Here is an 18,508-nt window from a genome sequence, read left to right on the forward strand (position 1 = left end):
ATCCATCGAGGAGCCCCGGATGGGTGGGTGGGACCTACCTCTTTGGGGTGATTGATCGCGGGGCTCCCGCACTGCAAGAGAACACAGGCCAGGCTGGGGGACCGCCCCCCCAAGTGCAGCAATTTCGTGCACCAGACCTCTAGTATGCTGATATTTCCTGATTTCAAATGTGTGCTCACATTTGCACTCCCTTCTTATTCTTTGAGTTGATACTTAAATAAGTAAGGATGCTCCCCGACAGTAACAGAGCCTCACGGAGCAGTTGTTCTAAGACCGAGACCTCCCCCCAGCCCCCGGCCCAGGAGTGTCAGAATCTTTGTGGAACACATGGGATTTCACAAACCCAGCCCGGAGTGCTCCCGGCCACCTATCCCACCGGCCACCTATCCCACCGGCCACCTATCCCACCGGCCACTCTATCCCACCGGCCACTCTATCCCACCGGCCACTCTATCCCACCGGCCACCTATCCCACCGGCCACTCTATCCCCACCGGCCACTCTATCCCACCGGCCACTCTATGCCACCGGCCACTCTATCCCACCGGCCACTCTATCCCCACCGGCCACTTTATCCCCACCGGCCACTCTATCCCACGGGCCACTCTATGCCACGGCCACTCTATGCCACGGCCACCTATCCCACCGGCCACTCTACCCCACCGGCCACTCTATCCCACCGGCCACCTATCCCACCGGCCACTCTATGCCACCGGCCACTCTATCCCCCACCGGCCACTCTATCCCACCGGCCACTCTATCCCCACCGGCCACTCTATCCCACCGGCCACTCTATCCCCACCGGCCACCTATCCCACCGGCCACCTACCCCGCCGGCCACTCTATCCCACCGGCCACTCTACCCCACCGGCCACTCTATCCCACCGGCCACTCTATCCCACCGGCCACTCTATCCCCACCGGCCACTCTATGCCACCGGCCACTCTATGCCACCGGCCACTCTATCCCCACCGGCCACTCTATCCCACCGGCCACTCTATCCCCACCGGCCACTCTATGCCACCGGCCACTCTATCCCACCGGCCACTCTATGCCACTGGCCACTCTATCCCCACCGGCCACTCTATCCCACCGGCCACTCTATGCCACTGGCCACTCTATCCCCACCGGCCACTCTATCCCACCGGCCACTCTATCCCACCGGCCACTCTATCCCCACTGGCCACTCTTATCCCCACTGGCCACTCTATCCCCACCGGCCACTCTATCCCCACCAGCCACTCTATCCCACCGGCCACTCTATGCCACCGGCCACTCTATCCCCACCGGCCACTCTATCCCACCGGCCACTCTATCCCACCGGCCACTCTTATCCCACCGGCCACTCTATCCCCACCGGCCACTCTATCCCCACCGGCCACTCTATCCCCACCGGCCACCTATCCCACTGGCCACTCTATCCCCACCGGCCACTCTATGCCACCGGCCACTCTATCCCACCGGCCACTCTATCCCACCGGCCACTCTATGCCACCGGCCACTCTATCCCACCGGCCACTCTATGCCACCGGCCACTCTATCCCACCGGCCACTCTATCCCACCGGCCACTCTATCCCCACCGGCCACTCTATGCCACCGGCCCCAGGACGGACTCCTTCCTTTGCTTCCCAAGTACGTGAACGTCTCGCTGTGAATCGGTGAGTGGGGAGAATGACAAGGACCAAGCTCAGTGCTTTGGCTCAGAGTGTGGACACACCACCTTGACTTCTTCTTTTTTTTTTTTTTAATATATTTGTATTGATTTCAGAGAGGAAGGGAGAGGAAGAGAGAGAACATCAATGACGAGAGAGAGTCATTGATCGGCTGCCTCCTGCATGCCGCACACTGGGGATTGAGCCCGCAACTCAGGCCTGTGCCCTGACCGAGAATCAAACCCTGACCTCCTGGTTCACAGGTGGACGCTTAACCACTGGGCCACACTGGCCAGGCATGACCTCGACTTCTTTAAGATCCCTAGAATCTGCGCCCTGGGACACGTTGGGAAGCAGTACGCTAGGGTTAAGCAGTGCCACCAAACATACCAAAGGACAGGCAATGCCAGCCAGAGAGCCAGAACCAGGCACAAGAAGAAAAAACAAGAAAGGCATGGCGGACACACAGCGGCTCAAAGACAGCCACAGACTCACAGCAGCAGCCTGAGGCTCCAGCACATTCGGGGTGCAGAGCCTGGCAGGCCGATGTCGGGGGACCCGAACGGCAGGGCTCTGTCTTCTGGTCACAAACCGAGTGAATGATTTGGAGGCATCTAACATCACAGATGGGATTTCCAAGTAACACTGGCCCCCTGGATTTAGGTAGCCGTGCTCATTCATCAAGACAAGAATGGCCGCTTCCGAAATCATTTTGGCCAAACAGACTCGCTCCCCTCCCGTGGCGGCACCAGAGAGAAGGGTTTTACACACTTGGACCAGGGACGGGGCCGGGGCTCCGCGGGGAGTCACACACTCGGCGATGCTGGCGTTGGCTCACCGACCAAGAGGACCGTGAGTAATGGTGTGGTTTATGTCAGAAATTACAGAAACAGGTTAGACAGAAGAACCGGGCTCATTTTAAAATTACAGATAACAAAAGAAAAGGGCTTTGAGGGCGGAAAGAGAAGCAATGCTACCATCTCACTCTGCCCCTCAGAGAAGTCCGGTGCCCTTACAGACACATCGAAGGGCCACGTCCACAGAGTGTGGGGTTTTGGAAACGGACTGGAATGTCAGAGCTGAGATGAGGCCAGCGTGTGCTGGGGCGGGGGGGTGGGGGGGGAGCCCGCGCCCACATCTGGCCGAGCGTCACTTCAGCACATGCTGTTCTAAAGGAAGGAATCAAAGTTAACTGAGATCGATTCAGGGGAAAGTGCATGAAAGCTAGAGGTAAGGGAGACACACATCTTTTCCCTCGGATCTCAAAGTCCTCCTCAGAGTCCCTGGTGCAGTGGTCGGCAAACTCATTAGTCAACAGAGCGGCAAACCGTGGCTCGCGAGCCGCAGTTTGCCGACCACTGTCCTGGTGCATAAGCAGGAGGGCGGCGGTGTGACCAGAGCAGCCAAAGCTGCTTTTGTTCACCAGAGGGAGAGAGAGCCCAGAGACGAGGCTTCAGGGTGAACATTTCCGAAGGAGCGAGAGACAGTCCACAGCTCAGAAAGACAGAGCCCCCACAGTGTTCTTTTATAAAAATAAATGTATTTTTTATTGATTTCAGAGAGGAAGGGAGAAGGAGAGAGAGAGAAACTTCAATGATGAGAGAGAATCACTGATTGGCTGCCTCCTGCTTGGATCAAGCCCGCAACCCAGGCATGTGCCCTGACAGGGAATCGAAGCATGACCTCCCGGTTCATAGGTGGACGCTCAACCACCGAGAAGCGCCGGCCGGGCCAAAGTGTCCTAACCCACCCGAGACTGCCCCAACGTGGAATTAAGTGCAGGTCAGGAAGAGAAAGCAAACAAAATCACGCGCGCGCACACACACACACACACACACACACGTGCGCACATGCCAGTGGAGCATGCTTTAACAGTGGGGAGTGAAGAGAAGCCGCAGGATGGTCCGGAGACCTGCTTGGACAGGGATGATCTCTACAGACAACACACGCGACAGACCAGGTGTGTCTCTGCTCCCCACGGCCCCCCACATCCTGCCCAGCAGCCCTGGGACGCCAAGGCAGGGAGCGGCTTAGCCCGGGGGATTCAGACCAGAACGAACAGCTCTGAGCGCAGGCTGGCACCCAGGAGCTCGCACGCCAGCCCCCTGCTCGGGCTCCAGCAACTTCCTGCCTTGACGGAGGCTGTCCCGCCTCCCCCCTCTGCGGCCACCTCGCTGCCCACCTGCCTACCTGCCCGCGGGGTCGCCTCAGCTGGCGGCACAGGCGGCTCTCCCAGGACCTTCGGCCAGCCGCGGGACTTGGGGACTGCGCTGCTTGCTTTATAACAGAGAATTCCAAAAAGTCAGACCCTGGCAGGAACGGGGCATAATAATTTAATATGCCTGCCTCTATGTTGCTATAAAAAGACCTGAACTTTAGATTGGTGTGTGCGCGCGTGGGGGGGTGTTTTTTCCTGCAGCTCCAGGAAAGCTGGGATATTCTGATGTGGCGAGTGGCAGGCGACCAACGCCATTTTTTATGAACGTCGGAGAAGCACATAAATTCTAAGCCAATGGCCCCCAAACAAAGGGGCCCGCTGTGGGGGTGCACGGTGTTTACGATCTCATGTGAACGCCAAACACACGGATCACGTGTGAAAACGATGCCTTTGGGTTTCGGTCAGAGGGTAACAGCTGACCCATAGTTCCAGAAACTCGGCGAGATTGGATTTCATACCGTAAGACTAAAATATGCTTTTATTTTTTCCATAACAAGATAGATTTGGGTATATAACAAAGGATCCAAAATGTTTCAATTAAAAACTAAAAAAAGAAAAAGTAAAACGTTGAATGTTCTTTGTACGCAAACAACCATTTCCAGCCCGCGGTCCCCACGCCTCTCCTAACAGGTGGGTGTTCAGAGAGGCCCCTTCATTTCCAGTGAAAGGATCTGGGCTCAGATTTGCTAAGTTGTGCCCGATGGTGATTCATAAAAATGCTAGAATGTTAATATAGAGAATCCAACACGCTTAAATGTTCATGACGAGCTGGGTGCGGTCCCGTGTTGACAGCAAGAACGTCTTAAAGAACGACGAGCTCTCTCTCTCTCTCACAGCTGGAGCCTGGGGAGCCCACACAGGGACGTGGGCCGTAGGAGGTTTTAAAAAATTCAGGAGAGGCCCAGCCAGCATGGCTCAGCGGTGGAGCTTTGACCTATGAACCAGGAGGTCATGGTTTGATTCCCAGTCAGGGCACAAGCCCGGGGTTGCGGGATTGATCCCCAGTGGGGAGGTGGGGGGGGGGGGGGGGGGGAGAGTGCAGGAGGCAGCCAATCAATGATTCTCTCTCATCACTGATGTTTCTATCCCTCTCTCCCTTCCTCTCTGAAATCTAAAAAAATCAATAAAAAATAAATTCAGGAGAGGCCAGAACTGGATGTGCAGGGACCAGATTTCCAGATCGCTCTCTGGTTTCCTCAGGCCCGTGCACCGCCCGTGGCTACAAAAAGCAAATGGGATGATCGTCAAACCTCAGAGGGAAGGCAGGGGAGGTGGGGGGGAGAGATCAACCAAAGGACTTGTATGCATGCACATAAGCCTAACCAATGGACACGGACAGCAGGGTGGTGAGGGCATGAGTGGGGGAGTAAGGGGTAATGGGGGGGTAAGGGCACATATGTAATACCTTAATCAATAAAGGAAACAAATGGGAAAGCTGAGCGGGGCAGGCCTGCTCAGACCGTGGTCCTGCTTCAGAAAGTCATTCCAACCAGAGTCCTCGCTGTCACACGCAGTGTCCACGCGGGGAAGCCAATGTCAGCGTAACCACCAGCCCCCTCTCCTCGGCAGGTTCTCATCTCGTTCCCGCCCAACCCTTCCTGCCTGAGCTTCCTCCCGCACACAACCAGCCCACGTGGGCTCAGCCAGAGCTCCCTGCACTGCACACGGGAGAACTTTTAGCCTCTCTCTCTCTCTCTCTCTCTCTCTCTCTCTCTCTCTCTCGGCTCAGAAGCAGCTGCTCCGTCTCCTAATAAACCAGGTGACCTTGGGTAGCACTTTGCACGCATTATCTTTCCAATGTCCGTGTCGCTGCTTTTAAGAGAATCCCATTTTTCACGTTTCACCAGCTCTGGGTGCCTCTCACAACCCGTGGCACGTCACAGCTCGTCGGCCGCGTTCCTTCTTCCTTCGTGGCAGATACCAGGATGGCTCATTTGACAGCCAAGGGCGTCTCACATCTTATGAACTACGGCCACTCCATCCCGACCACAGTCCGGTGAGCTCGGCCGTCATTCCTGCCCTCAGAGGACTGAGGAGGACGTGAGCGGGAGGACGAGGCAGGAGCTGGGGGTGTGTCTCTAAGCGGCATCACCTCCTACAGGCTGGACACTCACTACCTGGGCGTGACCAGAAGAAGGAGGAGGCTGGGCTCATGGAGGCCTCGAGCAGAGGGTCTGCCCCGCCCCAGCTGCACATGGCCTTGGAGAGAGCAGAGACGCTGTCACAGAGAGGATGGAACCACCTAGAAAGGCAGAGAGGCCGGCAGGGAGAAAGGTGGGAGAAGGGAAGGGATAATACCGACTCCGGGATTAGGATGGGATGCAAGGGTCGGGAGAGTGGGAGTCCTTGGCAACAGTAAGGGGCTCCCCTGCAGCCTGCTCCCCGCTGAGCGCAGCAGCCCCGGGTCCCAGACACACCTCAGCACCCCTCACCGCACGGCTGGAATCAGCAAACTGCTCTTCCCTTGGGTCAGTCAGGTTATTCAGATGCAAGCGGACAGCCATATAATGGGGTGCGTTCATTCTGGGGGGATGCCTGACTTTCCTTAGTGAATAATACACAGGAAAAACCGGGCAGGGAGGAACCCCGATTATAAACAGGCTCCAGCCAGTCCCCCCCCCCCCTCTAGAGGCCGTAACTGGGGGTCCGCAGACCGAATGCCATTGGAAACTCTCTCTTAGGCTGCCTCAAGCCCCAACGTCCATGGCTTCTCCTCAAGGCAGAGCGCACGCAGGCGAAGCTCTGGAGCAGCGGTCGCCAGCCGGTGGTCCATGGGCCACTGGTGGTCCGTGAGGTCCGAAAGGTTGGCGACGGCTGCTCTGGAAAGTCTCCTCCGCATCCCACGTGGAGGAGACAAAAGCCACGCAAACCCCACAGACGACACCCCTGTAACCGCCCGCCCAGCAGCGTGCGCCCCGGCCCCTGGGTTTTATTCTAGATGCTGACAGAGCGGGCGTCAGGGGGACGGGAGATGTATCTGGCCGGCGTGTCTGTGACCTGCGGCCCGCAGAGGCCAGCGCTATACGGTACAGATGCCTCGTCACGCGCATGCGAACCACTTGCCCCTCCGACAGGCTTTTCCTTTCTGCAGTGGCGGAGACATTAAACCACATATTAAAGGCAGCATCCAGCTTTGTGCTCACGTTTTTCTCATTTAACACGTTGCTATTTTAGTCCTTCAAAAATATAAAAAATCTTGGATTAGCCTCAAAGGAAAAATGTACATAGGCAAACGAAGTCCATCTCAAGAGCGTATTTCTCCAATGTGGTATCACTTCAGTGTCAATCAAGTTTACAGCTCGCAATAGCTGCCGGCGGGAGGAGAACGAGAACCAGGACTGGTGTGAAGGAGCATCCACACATATACGCCACGCACATATAAACACATTCACATATATGTGCACATACAGCACATGCATGCTCATACACACATACACATATACACATACAGAGCACATATACTCTTATGCACATATGTATGCACACATATACATATAGCACATATATACTCATATGTACACACACATACACACATATACACATATAGCACATATACGGCCATATACTAGTGCACATATGCATACATAAATATAGCACATAACACTTATGCACACATGCATGCACACATGCACATGCATACATACTTATGACGCATATACACTCATGCACACATGCATGCACACATATACACATACATGTATATATATATACGTATATACATATGCACATGCATGCACACAGACATACCTATCTACCCATCCTTATTATCGTGGTTCACCCAGCACTGTTAGCAGGTCCCAGGGCAGATGTTGCCTGAGAGATGGAGACGACCTGGATTCCCCCCTCTCGCCTTTACTTGCGCCTCCTCCTTGTCCTGGAAGGTGCTGCCTTCCGCTCAGCACACCCCTTTGGCAGAGAATGCGCTGGAGCCGGATCCCCGGGGACCTGGAGTGGAGTTTCCTGCTCTGAACTCCCTGGCCTTCTCCTGGGCTCAGGCGTGGCCCCCGGAATTCTCTTTGCTCACATACTTCTCGCCCCACTCCCGCCTTTATTCAAATATAAGCATTTTCAGGGCAGGATGCTTTGTGTGTGTTCCAGCATCCAAACAGCTTCCTCACATCACATGTTTGTTGATATCTTATTAACCATAGAACTAAGTCAAGGGAGGCTGTGCGAGGACTGGGCCGTGCTCACTGCCCTTGGCCTTTCCCTGCAGGCCTGGTACCCCGAGCACATGGCTGCAGGCTGTCCCTGAGATCCACGTGGCTGGAACCAGGGACCCCACACAGCCAGGGAACATACGGGAAACATGAGACGACGCTCCACATAATGCAAGGTAGACTGAAGGGAGCCCTGAGGAGCCAGAAGCCCATTGTGCAGCCCGGTGTCCCAGCCTCTCCATTCCCCCCCACCCCCCCGACCCCTCGGCGCTCTGCAGGACGCCCTTTGAAATGCCTGGAAGGGGGACTGATGGGACTAGTTAGCCTGGCTATCGAGGACCCACGGTTTCACATATGCAAGAGGAGTAAGTCCTAGAGAGCTACAGCTCGGCTCAGTGCTACCGTTAACCACACTGCACGGTGAACCTAAAAATGTGCCCCGAGGTTAAATCTTACGCTGAGTCTTCTTATCGGAACAAGTAAATCAGGCGAGAGGAAGTAAACCTCCCGAGGGGATGGATGTGTGCATGGCACTGATTGTGGTGATGGGTTCCTGGAGTCTGAAGTACTTATCTCCAACCTCCCAGAGTTGTATACATTAAATTCGTGCAGCTTTTCGTAGTCAGGCAAGCCTCAATGAAGCGGTTCGAAAACAGCCCGAGGAACACTGTGTAAGGGATGTCGATAGCTTCTTTGTTCTCCGGGGAAGGAACGCCCTTTTCCCACAGGCTTCTTTCCTTGTTGGTGATGAACAGAAAGTGTAAAAACATGTGTGAAAACATCCTGTTTGGGCATCCGAAGTCTGAGTGCAAAGGGTGCCGTCGTCCTCCGGGGTCTGTGAGGGGCTGGCAGTCAGCACTGATGTTTGCTTTGTGAATCATATCCATCACAGGACACTTGACTATATTCACCAAAAGCCTTCATCTTACTCATGCCTGGTTTTAGATAACCCACTGGATATACAAAGGTCACTTTCATCTCGCTTTTTATAAGCACATTTAGGATAAACACGGAGGCGCACCCAAATGCAGGAGACAGCAGCGTAGAGAACCGTGGCCCCGCACTTGGGATCGGAAAACCCGAGTGGGAAGCCCGATTCTGCCCCGGCTGTCGGTCTCCCCTGGGGACCTTCTGGGACCCCTAAATCCACCTCCTAACATCACCCCCCACCCCGTGAAGGGGGCCAGGCAGGGCCCACCCGCATATTCACATTTATTCTTGTTTGAGTCTCAACTTCCTCAACGATAAAGGTGGTGCTAACAGCTGCCCAGCCCCCGGCCAGGGTTGTTCAATGGGCCAAATGAGCGAGGGACGGAAAAGGCTTTTCTAAGCCTTAAACTTCAGTATTGTCATTGGGATCACATTATAGAAAGTTGACGTGATCGCCCCAAATCCCCCACGCGGTTCAAGGCAGAGGTTTGGACCATCCACTCCCAGTCACGTTACCCTAACAAGCCACAGCCAGGAAAAAGGACAGTCTCTCCTAGGCGATGCCGCTTACTCCTTACTGGAGGCCCGGTGCACGAAAATTCCTGCACTGGGGGGGGGGGGGGGGGAGCCCTCAGCCCGGCCTGCGCCCTCTTGCAGTCCAGGAGCCCTCGGGGCTGTGCTGCACATAAACCCACCGTAATGACTAACAGACACTGGGGCTCAGGCCAGGGAGGAGCACAGGCCCGGAGCCCCCGATTTCTCCAGGGGCACCAGGGACCCCCTTCTTCCCCTCCATCCCCTCCCCGAGTATCTGTTGGCACGGGCCGCGCTGCATAAAGCAGACAGCAACACGGACACTCTTTTTCTTGGACGTGGACTCCCCTGTGGAGGGAGCCAAGCGCTCACCCACGGCGAGGGCCCGCCCCTGCCGAGCGCTGGCCTGACTCCCGGAGCCGTGACGCCCCCTCCTCCCCGGGGCTGGGGGGCTAAGCCCGTGCTACAGACTTCCCAGCGCATCAATCCGCCTGGTGCAGCCCCGGAAGGGGACCAGGGTGTCCGGCCTTTGTTCCTGCTCTGCCCTGAGCTCACTTCTCTCCCATGATGCAGTTTGGGGCTGCAGGGACACCCCGTCTCGTTGGGGACAGTCTCATGCACCAGCGAGCTGGCTGCTGCAAGACCTGGTTATGTGTATGACCCTGGGAGCGCTGAGCTCCACCTAAGACATTGTCAATGCGGCCACGAGTTGCAGACGACACGTACACGGATCCCACCCAGCAGGGCCCCCCCGGCAGAGCTATAAATGGGTCCCGGGGGCAAGTCAAATCGCCCTGAGAGTCTGGGGACCCATTCACACCAAACTAATCCAACCTGCAGAGCAGCTCGCTGGCCTGCGAAGCCCCATGGGCCCCCACGAGGGCCCACACCTCGGGTTTGGGATTGCCTCCTTATCCGGGACCTCTATTCCCCTTACCCCGAATCCCCCAGGAAGCAGAGCCTGGGAAGTCCATGTCTGCCCCTCCTATCCATGAGGAAGAGGAAGTGGCCAGGGCTACGGGCCGTGTGCACCACTGTACAGCCCCCTGCTGCCCCAAGACACTACCGGACAGGTGAGGGAGGGCGCCGGCCGCCAGCCCTGTGGCCTGGAAGAGCTACCTCCCCTCAGAGGTCAAGGGGTCTAAGTCACCCCCCCATCCACTTGGCACAATGAGCTTTGAGGATGGCGAGTGTGGCTATGCCCGCTTAAAAGGGCAACTGGCTTAGGACAGAGCTGATTTGCCTCCCTTGTTGCCCAGCCTGAGGACTGGCACCGACCACAACCGTAAGCACAGGTGCACTTGAACTTAACAGTTACCACAGGTGTGGAGACGGTGCAACCGGAGGTCCCATCTTGAGCTGTAAGCTCCTGATCTAAAAACAAGCGGACGGGAGCCCCGCTGAAGTCCTGGCCAACGGGGGTGAGGCAGCTTCCCAGGGGCCCCCACATCTGAGGCCAGATTTTTATTCATGCATTTAATGCTGGTGCAGTCTTTCTACAATCGGAGGCCCTTCCACGCATCTATCCACCCACGTGGATCATACTGATCACTTTATTTTCACTTGGGTCCATGCCTCTAACCTGCATACTTTGCTTTCAAGCAAAAGAGAGAGAGAGTGTGCGTGTGTGTGTGTGTGTGTGTGTGTGTGTGTGTGTGTGTGTGTGTTTCATGTCGGTGCCAGTGGGTGGGGTGCAGCGGGTGATGGATGGACTGCACAGGGCCACACCCCAAGCCTTGCAGTGTGGTCCGGTGGTGCCTGCCAAGATCAGCACTGAGCTCTCTGTACACCCTCAGCTCTGCACTCCCAGCCGTTCCCTTCATCATCCACTCACGGACAGGCAACAGAAAACGTTTTAAATGCAAAATAAACATGCAAGTTCTGGAGCGGATTACAACCTTGCTTTTCGAAATTTGACGCTGGACCAGTCGCACCCGCAGCACCTGGGACCCTGTGGGATGTGCAGAAACCCAGGTCCCACCCCAGAGTTAGAACCCGGGTTTAACAGATTCACACGGTGGGTTGCACACACGTTACGTTTTGAGAACTGGGTTAGAAGGTGGGTAGGTGCTCTGAAAAGATAAAAAACAGAAAGGCAAAACTGAACGAGGAGGGTCAGGAGGAGAGGGGCCGATGGGTGCTTTCACTATGGAGTGGTCGGGGAGGCCCTCCCGGAGGAGGTGTGGCCTGAACAAACTTGAAGAGAAGGAGCCAGTGGGCTCCTGGGGAGTGAGCCTCCCAGGCCACAGCAGCGGCTAGAACAAGGCCGGAAGTGGGCGCTGAGGTTTGAGGGTGGGGCATGGGGTTCAGGGACCGCCAGGGAGGAAGAGCGGCCACTGGAAAGGAAGGGGAGAAAGTGCGTGGCGTGGACGGGGAGGTGGGCCAGGTGAGGCTGGGCAGGCGGAGCCGGGCAGGGCGCTGGCAGGGCCTGGGCTGTGCCGAGAGGGAAATGGGCACCTCGCCAGCTCCTGTGACTAACAACCCAGGAATTGTCTTCGTTCCCGAGATGTATTCATATTTTCCGCCTGGCAAGGCCTCTGCACAAGAACATTCTTCGGAATTTTATTATTTGCAAAACTGGAAGGATCAGGATGCAGGTGCGCTGCGTGCCCTGTGCACACGGAGCCGCGCCCGCGAGGACGTCAGCGCCGCCCTTTGCCCTGCGCCGCGGGAGCTGCCAGCCTCTCGCCACCTCCGGAGCGAGGCCTCGGGAGGTCGGAAGAGGCTGCACCGCTGTGACCGCTTTTACAGGGGTTCGCCCACGTCGGAGACGCCTCCGGAGGCTGCCCTGCATCCCTACAGCGGGCGGCCCTCGGGAGACCCACCACAGGTCCCCCTGCCCGCAGGTCCCTGCCGACCGTGCAGAGCCTTGGATGTGAGGCCTGCGCGTGGCGTGGGGCTTGGGCACGCGTGGCAGCTGGTGGCCTCCGTGCCTCTTGCCCTCCCCGTGCTGGAGCTGGGGTGGAAGCTCGAAGCTGGAGCAGGGAGGCCGAGGGCCAGCGTTTCCTCTCTGGACCAGATGATAAACTGGCCTTCGGAAGGAGCATTTATTTCATGTCTCCAGTTGAAGTACAGCGGGCGCACACTGCTCCAGGTTCCAGGCACACAGCACAGTGACTGGGGATTACCTCCCGATGCAGTCACCTCCCTCGGGCCGGCAGCCGTCTATCCGCCAGCCGAGTTCTCACTATGACTCCCTTCCCCGTCCCTTTCTCACCATCCCCCCACAGGCGAGTGTGGGGACACACAGGTCAGCCTGCAACAGGCTGTGAGCTCCAGGGAGCAGAGGATGTGTCCCTGCTGGATCCCTGGGCCTAGCACTGCACCAGGGGCCAGACTAAGCACTGCAGGCCAGTAGTTCTCAAAGTGCGTCCCAGGAACCCCCAGGGGCCTCCAGACCCTCCCAGGGAGTCTGCTGCTCGGCGCTGCATTCATAATAAACTGTTATCTGCCTTCCCTGCGCTCACCCTCCCCCAGGTGCGCAACGATTTTCTGGAGGCCGCGTGACCCCTGACAGCCCAGCAGATGGGCGGAGGCGGGCCTGGGAGCCTGCCACTCAGCCAGAGGAGCAAGAATGTGAGTCTGGGCCTCTTCTCACCCAATATCTTTTTGGAAAACGTACTGATTTTTCATAACCTGTTACTTAGGTTCACACATGATGGGGTGTTATTGTTATGCTTCCATGAATCCATAAATACCTGTTTAATAACATCTCAGCTTCTACTGCTCATTCGGTGAGTGCCAATCTCTGTGACCCACCTAAGCAAAGGCTCGGCAGCACCCTCACGCACTGCTCGGCGTGGGGAGGGTCCTGGGACCGGAAGTTCAAGGACCGCAGCTACGACCAAGTGGCCAAGAGAGTCTGCTTTCTCTGATGCCACCACAGCTTCCCAGTGACAAGAGGCTTTATAACAAACACAATTTTAGTAACCAAGTGTCACGCAAAAAGCAAGCCTGCTGGCCAACCCCTTAAGCTGACAAGAGCTCTCATTAAAAAAGAAAAGAAAAGCCACCCTCAGCGCTCCCACGATCGCACTAACTGATGTGTTAACTAACCTCAGCGCTTACACGCTTAAACCACCCAGTCGGGGGCCGGCATTTCCATGCACCCCAGCTGCTGAGCGCCGGCCCGGACTCTAACCCTGGACGGAGCTCCTACAGAGGCAGGCTGCCCACCCCGCCCTGGCTACCAGCTACCTGCGGGCCTCCGTTCCCAGCTGAGCCTTCTGGAAAGCGCTGTGTCCATGGCGACGTGGGAGGAGATGTGTGAGGGGCCCCAGACTAGCGGGAAATGAGCAGAGGCTGCAGACCACTGACCCGCTGCCAAGCCCCAGAGAGCGGTCCCGGGGCCGAGACTGGAGAGCCCGGGCGCAGACGCCCTGCCCAGCTCCCGCATGTCCACCGTGGCACATTCGGTGCGTCTCTGGGTTGGCGGGTGGCGCTCTCCCATTGATGGTAGGGACCACCAACGACGAGGTCAGGCATCGACCAAAAAGCAGGGCTTCTCTTCCAGAATGTAACTCCACCATGTCACCTGCTGCCCCCCCCATAAAACCCAACTTCCCACTGTGTTCTGGCCCCTGAAGTCCTGCAAAGAGGGGTCCTGAGCTTGTCGTTCTCACTAAGGGCTCTGGCAGTCGCTGTGAGTGACGTGCACTAGGAAGGCAGCTTCCAGTGAACCAGAGGGGCAGGTGCGCTGGGCAAGGCCTGGCCCGCACGCACGGTCACTGCTGGAAAGCCCGCCTCCTGCTCCCTCAGGAAACACCTGGATGCACCGGTGAGCCTCAGGGCCCACGCTCGGGGTTCAGGTCACGGAGTTCAGGAGCGTGTCCTTGATCTGGATGAGGTCCCACCTTGTAGCTCAGAGAAAGAGCCACCCAGTGAAAGCAGAAATGACACGCCACAACCACCAAAAGCAAGAGGCGCATCCGTGTACAAGTCGTGTGCTGCGAACACTTCCAGGCGCGTGCTGGAGGGCAGGGGCCGGGGTGCTCTACCATGGCCCCAGACAACCCTCTCTCCTGCTGGCCCCGCATCTCCGTACACTACACAGCCCCCTAAAACCGTCAGAACCAAAGTGTGGAATCAGAAAGACACATTTTCAAAGAACCAAGAAAATGCATTATCCTAACAAGTCAGGTGAGGAGGGGCAGTGGGGTGGAGGGAAGGAGAGAGAGGAGGTCAGGAGGGTGTGCGTGAGGATTGGAAACACGCGACGAAGAAAGAACCTCAGCAGACACACGGAGAAGGTGCTGTGACTGGCCACGTGCTCTCCAGAGCGCCAGGTCCAAAGGACGCGGATCTGAGGCCAGACAGTACCAGGGACTTGTACCTTGACCTTGGGGCTCCCAAGGATTCAGTGGTTACACCTCAGGGCCAAACGGCAGAGAAACAATACACATGCAAGTCACACAGTCATTTTGGTTAATTCTAAGGAAAGCCGCATACCAACAACACAAAGCACACTTTTCTGGCATATGCTGTAGACGTCGCCTAATTAATGCACGCGCAAGCTCCTGCGCGGTGTGTGTGCGCATGTCACCCACGTACGGGCTACGCGCACACCCACGTCGTGGCCTTTCGTGCCAGGGCCTGCTCCCCACTCCGGGAGTTCCTCAGCCTTTGTCTTTCTCCTTCCAGCTCGGGCCTTCTTCAAACAGGCCAGCGGCCTCAGCCAGTGCCCGGAAGCTGGGACACAGGGAGGAAAGGTGAACCCCTCCGAGTGCACAGGGTCCGCCTCGGCTCTCCAGGTGAAGGTTCCCAGTGGGAGCCCGGGAAGCCAGGTCTGTGGTTTATGGGGACCTGCGCCTCCCTCACCCCCCCAGCAGGCCGGTCAATCACCAGAGCTCACCCCCGAACCTCCCTGGGCTCACCCCCAAACCTCCCTGGGCTCACCCCTAAACCTCCCTGGAGTTCACCCCCGAACCTCCCTGGAGCTCACCCCCAAACCTCCCTGGAGCTCACCCCCAAACCTCCCTGGAGCTCATCCCCGAACCTCCCTGGAGCTCACCCCCAAACCTCCCTGGGCTCACCCCCAAACCTCCCTGGAGCTCACCCCCAAACCTCCCTGGAGCTCACCCCCAAACCTCCCTGGAGCTCACCCCCGAACCTCTCTAGAGCTCACCCCCAAACCTCCCTGGGCTCACCCCCAAACCTCCCTAAAGCTCACCCCTAAACCTCCCTAAAGCTCACCCCCAAACCTCCCTGGAGCTCACCCCCGAACCTCCCTGGAGCTCACCCCCGAACCTCCCTGGAGCTCACCCCCAAACCTCCCTGGAGCTCACCCCCGAACCTCCCTGGAGCTCACCCCCGAACCTCCCTGGCGTGCCTGCCTGCTGCTCTCCCCGTTGGCCTGAAGCTGTGCCGAGGGAGAAATACGTGCTTGGATATTGGGGGGTCGGGGAGTGGCATGGCCTGGACACTGTGAACTCAATTGCTTTCTAAAGGCACAAATTAAACTCGGGGGAAGCAGAGCTTTCCTAAATGCCCACAGCACCGGTCAGTCCCTAAAGACGGGCTCCTGGATAAGGATGACGGAATGGCTTTGAGGGTCTGGCTGTCCCGGTGAGCACAGTCAACGAATCTTCAACACACGTCACAGCAGAGGCAAGAATGGAACATTCTAAATCCCCTCTTTTCCCTTTTTTAAATCGTTACTGTTGGGAGTGTTACAGATGTTCCCCCGCCCTTTTCCCCTCATTGTTCCCCTCCACCTGGTTCCCAAGCCCCCCCAGGCCTTCATCACCCTATTGTCTGTGGCCCTGGGCGATGCATACATGCAGCTAAGTCCTCTGGTTCCTCTCTTCCGGCCCCACCCCCTGCGCTCCAAGATGCTCAGTCTGCTCCATGACAACTGCAGCCCAAAGGGAGCCTCGGGGGTCTTCCGTTCCCCTCGCAGATCCACGGGAATGAACCGCCCCCCCCCGCCCCCCGCCTCCCAAAAGCAGGTGCCCCACCACGAGGTGAGGCTGAAGACCAGCTCAGGTCCCACCCATCCCCTGACGGAACTGACGGTGCCACTGGGGTCATGGGCTCCGTCTCCAGTGTAGATGCGTCTCTAAGAAAACCGGTTCCGGTCAGAGAACCCGAGCCACTTGGGCCGAAGCTCAACCTCTTCTTCAGACTCTGGACGTTCTTGTTGTTAACATTCCAGCTCCGAATCCTGGGCCCGTTCATTCACACGTCAATCATTCACATGTCAATCATTCACATGTCAATCATTCACATGTCAATCATGCACTGACTCCTCCCTCTGTGCTGTGCCCTGCAGCACAACTTCACCACTTCCGACCGACCACCCGGGGCCCTGGCCGCCTGCCTGGCAGGCCGTGGCCCGAAGGCGAATTCCCATCTCCCTGGATGGGGACGGTTCGTGGAAATCCAGCCGCACATGCTCATTAGATCATCGGCATGAGCTGGATGCTGGTGCGGGGAAGACCCTGCTCTCTGAGAAAAATGAATGAGGGCCTACGGGTGCAATTAGCCGCATTATCATTTCCCCTGGAATCGTGGTATTTATTGCTTGGGGCTATTCTCTTTCTTTTCTTTTAGGAAATAGTACAGACTATTTCCTCGTGGGCATTATTAATTATGTAAGAAACTCAGGCTGATGACATGATGCCTTATTAATTATGTAGGAAACTCAGGCTGATGACATGATGTTGGAGTAGGAATGATAACCCCTCCTAGTCCCGCCTATGAGCTCACAGAGTGTGTCTACTTAACCATCTCATCTGCGTCCCACAGACACACGTCTGCTACCCGCACTGCGCTACGCGTACTGCGCAGGCTCCTCGGAGAGCCGGAGTGCTGAGATGAGGAAGATGGAGCTCTGAGAGGCAGGAGGGAAAGGAGAGAAAGTGGACATTCTGAGAAAGGCACCCAACTCCTGAACCACAGTGGGAGGGGGAGACAGAAGTTCTTTCTCCTTTTCAGGGCCTTAGAAGAAGGACATGACGGCGCACGGGCCAACGTAGAGCTCCGGCCCGTGGGACTGTCGAGGTTTGCCTGCCGTGTCTCTTGGTGTTCGCTCTGCTCCCTCTCAGGAGCCCCCTGGGGCCACACTTGACCTTGGCACCTTGGGCTGACCTCGGCTCCTTGCCGGCAGCCCCAGCGTGGGGCAGGCAGCAGCAGGGCGGGGCTGCCGATGCCGAAGACCTGCCTGCATCCTTCTGAGCTGGGATGTTGACGTGTAGCATGTTTCCAGAACAGTCTGCAGAAATGTGCTTCCAGATGAAAGGGCAGAAGCACTCAAGAAAGAGGCGGAGACATGTCAAAAGTGCTCAGGGACCAACGAGAGAGAGAGGGGGGGAGGGGGGGGCGGGCTCCCGGTGGCTGAAACTGGGACCAGGGGAGCAACAAGGTAAGTAAAGAGAGTACTGGATTCTAACCCAGAGAATAAGTATCCAAATGCCCACAGGGCTGTAAGTACAAGATGGAATTCAATCAATAAGTGGGGGAGAAGGAGAATAGAAGAGCCCACATAACGGACACAGAAGGAACGCGGCCAGTACGAATCACCGCCAGCACTCCGGTCTAACTGCTGTGGGCAGGATGCTCACATTCGTGCCTGCCACCTTAAGGAGAAACAGGCTGTCTGAACACCTCCCCTCCCATATTGATCAGTTGCCGTCATGTTAACACATGTCCACGGCGTCTCTGACCATCCTCCCTCCAGGGGATGGCGGTGGGCGCCCGTCCCCGAGTGGGGGCTCACTTGGTGACGAGCTTTCAGGCATAAAGCATGGGAAGGGAGAAACAGCCGCTCTGTGATGGGGAGAACGGGCAGGCGAGGCGGCCCCTGAACCCAGGATCCCGGTCAATGCCACCAGCAGGAAGAGACTGGTATCATGGAGCCCTGCCCTGACGCAGCGAGATGCCCACGCCAGGTCCCAGGGACCCTCTTCTAGGCACCTGGAACCCCCGCCTAGACGGGGCCGGCCCATAGGAGGCACGTCCCACCAGATCCCTGAGCAGCGCTCGTCAAAGAGGTCAAGGTCACACAAGACCAGGAA

General features: G+C 57.1%; 1 protein-coding gene and 1 long non-coding RNA gene across 3 annotated transcripts in view; one reads left to right on the forward strand and one right to left on the reverse strand.

Moving 5' to 3' along the window:
- Positions 1-18,508, reverse strand: part of ERG (ETS transcription factor ERG) — a 94,356-nt gene that overhangs the window by 52,959 nt on the left and 22,889 nt on the right. The window lies entirely within an intron of this gene.
- On the forward strand, positions 1,587-6,988 carry LOC114233037 (uncharacterized). 2 transcript variants are annotated; one of them, XR_008555496.1, is made up of 3 exons: positions 1,587-1,658; positions 5,718-6,144; positions 6,552-6,988. It is a non-coding gene; the product is annotated as an uncharacterized LOC114233037 (long non-coding RNA). The 2 variants fall into 2 exon arrangements; XR_003619152.2 differs by having other exon boundaries at positions 1,587-1,632.

This window comes from Eptesicus fuscus, chromosome 3 (genome assembly GCF_027574615.1).
Source record: "Eptesicus fuscus isolate TK198812 chromosome 3, DD_ASM_mEF_20220401, whole genome shotgun sequence".
NCBI classification, from domain to species: Eukaryota; Metazoa; Chordata; class Mammalia; order Chiroptera; family Vespertilionidae; genus Eptesicus; species Eptesicus fuscus.